Here is a 3,827-nt window from a genome sequence, read left to right as displayed (position 1 = left end):
CACTACTCAGTATATAAAAGAAACTAAAACCATATGTCAAAGAGATATCTGCATCACTATGTTCCCCACAGTGTTCCCACAGTGTTATTCACAGTAGCCAAGATAAAGAATCAACCTAGGTATCCATCAGAGGATAAATGGTTAAAAAAATGGAGTGTGTATACACATGGAAAAATATACAGCATTAAAATGGGGAGGAGGAAGACCTGTAATTTTTGACAACATGGATGATTCTGGAGAACATTATACTAAGGGAAATAAGCCAGGCACAAAAAGACAAATACCACCTTATCTCACATGCTGAATATAAAGTTGAACTTAAAGAAGTAAAGCATATGGTGGTCACCAGGGACTGGGGAAGGGAATAGAGAAAGAGAAAATGGAGAGTTGTTTATTGTAGGGTACAAAGCTTCCAATACATAAGAAGAATTGATTTCAGGTCTATTCTGGGTAACTATAGTAAATATATTGTATATTTCAAAATAAAGGAGAAAATTTCAACTGTCTCACCATTTAAAATGAAAGGTAGTGGTTGTGGCTCAGTGGTAGAGTGCTTGCCTAGCATGTTGTGAGGCCTTGGGTTCAACTCTCAGCCACACATGTAAATAAATAAAGGTCAATCAACAACTAAAACATATTTTTAAAAAAACTTTTAAAAACTGAAAGGTAATCAATGGGATAGTTAATTATGTTGATTTAATCATTCCACATTGTATGCATACACACACACACACACACACCATTATACCCCACAGATATACACAATTATGATTTGTCAATCAAAAACAGTAATAAAACCCAATACTATACATAACCACAAGGTTCTAATAAAAAATTTTTAAAAATAAAACAGTATTAACAATAATAATATTATAAAAGTTATTGGTGTTGATTGGGATTAGTTTAGCAGTAATAATTACAATTTATAGATATCCATGCTTTTTGGCCTAGTAATTTCACTTTTAGCACCTTCAGAAGGGTTTACAAGTGAAGGTCTGGGAACATAGCTGTGACAGAGCACTTTCCTAGCACAAACAAGGCCCTGGGTTTGTAAAAAAAAAAGTATTATTATTATTTATTAATGAATTAAAAAGGAATATTTATAAACATGCACAAAAATGTATCTACATTTTTAAGTATTAGAAAAAATGCCCTACTTACCAATATGAAAATGGAAAAACAAATTACAGGATATCTATGGACTCAAATGCAACATTTTAAAAGGATACTCTCAATCTATATGAGGACTTAGAAAATTTTCTCCAAGACATTGTTAGGTGAAAAAAAGCAATGAGTAGAATTGCACAATATAATTTCTGTCTTTATTTTGTAATTTTTTGTTTTCGAGGATTGAATGCAGGGCTTTACATAAGCACTCTACCACTGAGCTACATCCCCTTTTTTGTTTGTTTGTTTCTTGAGGCAAGCTCTCACTGAGTTGCTGAGGCTGATCTTGAACTTGTGATCCTCCTGCCTCTGAAGTAACTGGGATTACAGCATGTGTTACCACACTCCACTTGCAAAAAACATTTATATCTGCTGAGCATGGTAGTAGCACCTGTAATTCCAGATACTCAAGGCTAAAGCAGGAGGATCACATGTTCAAGGCCAACCTGGGCAATTTAATAAGATCCTGTCTCAAAATAACAAATAAAAGATGTGGCTAGGGAAGTAACTCAGTAGTAAAGCACATCTGGGGTCAATTCCCAGTTCCAAATATATACACATCATATATATATTCCATATGTATGTATACATATGTGTGCACACACATTTTATGCAAATGCATAGAGAAGGACCTAGATTACACACCTTGTACTAGAATAGTGTCCCCAAGAAATCCAGGTCCACTTGTAGCCTCAGAATGTGAACTTGTTTGGAAAGAGGGTCTATGCAGATGTAATTAAGTCAAAATGAGGCCCTAGTAGATTAGGTGGGTCCTCATTTCAATGACTGGCATCTTTATAAGAAAGCCATGTCAAGATGAAGGCAGCAACTGAATTAAAACACCTACAAACCAATAAATGGCAAGAATTACTGGCAACCACCAGAAATTATGGAGGAGGCATAGAACAGGTTCTCCTTCTAAGCCTCAAGGGGTCAATCTTGTGGACACCTTGATTTGAGATTCTAACCTCCTGAACTATGAGACAATAAATTTCCATTGTTTCAAGCAATTCAGTTTATGCTAATTTGCTAGGGCCACCATAAGAAACTAATATACACCTGATTAATAATGGTTAGTTCTGAAAAGGGGATTCATTGAAGATTTTACAATGAATACTTATGCTTGCATGGCTAATCTTTTTAAGGAAAAAAAATAAAAATGATTTTAAAAGTTACCCATGTTTGGGCTGGGATTGTGGCTCAGTGGTAGAGCCTAGCATGTATAAGGCACTGCCTTTGATTCTCAACACTACATATAAATTAATAAATATATAAAATAAAGGTCCATCAACAACTAAAATATATATATATTTTTTATAAATCACCCAGGGGGTGGGGATGTGGCTCAAGCAGTAAGCTCGCCTCGCACGCATGCGGCCCGAGTTCGATCCTCAGCACCACATACAAAGATATTGTGTCTGCCGAAAACTAAAAAATAAACATTAAAAAATTCTCTCTCTCTCTCTAAAAAAAAATAAATAAATCTGTACTTTCTCAAATATTGTGATAAATACACATTAAGTATAGAAAACATTACTGAATATTTCTAGAGGGAATGTAAGAAACACACACCATGTTTTAAAAAAATAAAATAAATAAAAATCACCCATATTTTATGTTTAAGTTTCAAATCTGCCACTTATCATGTATGAAATCTTAAACAAGTCAGTAGGCATGTGAACATCTCAATTGATTCATCATTAAAATCAGTATGTTAACACCCACCCTGCTCACGTTACTGGTTGATATTGGACTCTCTGGATTTCTCCTATCACCCACATCCATTTTCCTCCAAAATGGCTCCAGGGACTCTGAAAGTCTTTCCACTTCCACTATCATACCTTTATCTAATCCACATCACCAGCCACTATAAAGATTAATTAACAGAACACAACTAATGATTATTCTTTTTTAGCCACTTCAATTCATTTCCTTTCAAATTTGAAACAAATTTCTTAGCTAGTTTGAGCCTCCCACATCCTGAGCTTCACCTCCCTTCCCATAACCACTTTTTCCTTTGTGTAGGGAATCCAGGTTTGTGGATTTTCTCAAACCTTTCAAGCCACTGAGTATGTTTTCCCTACAAATGGATTGTTCTTCAACCCAACCTCTTTCCAATCTGAAGTCTTCTCCGAAGGCCTCACAATAGAAGTGATTAACTATCCTTTGAATTCCTATAGCACAAACCTTCAGTATCCTATGATTAAGCTGCAAACTCCTTTTGATGGAAAGAATGTTATTGTGTCTGGTACATTATCTGATGGAGAACAGGTGATCAATACATATTTTCCAATTAAATGAGTAACAAATTATAAATGGAACTGATATTCAGCCAGTACAAACAAGTATGGTCCCAATAGTTGTAAAATATTGAAATATTGACTCCCCTCCGATTGTCTCTTGCTATCCAAATACCTTCCACTACTAGTGTTTTCTTCCATGGGAATTACTTGGACTCCCTCAACTAAATACAATCCTCCAACTGGAGGGTTAATGTCTTTCAAAGTAAGTAACACTGATAACCCTTATCTAGCCATGTGGCCAGGATCTACAGATAAAAGTACACATTTTGATTCTGACCTGTGCAGTATCATTGTTAACTAGTATGATAATTGGGCTAGTATGTTTTCTGTTGCTATAACAAAATACATGAGGCTGAG

This window comes from Ictidomys tridecemlineatus, chromosome 6 (genome assembly GCF_052094955.1).
Source record: "Ictidomys tridecemlineatus isolate mIctTri1 chromosome 6, mIctTri1.hap1, whole genome shotgun sequence".
NCBI lineage: Eukaryota > Metazoa > Chordata > Mammalia > Rodentia > Sciuridae > Ictidomys > Ictidomys tridecemlineatus.
Note: the sequence above shows the minus strand (reverse complement) of the source record.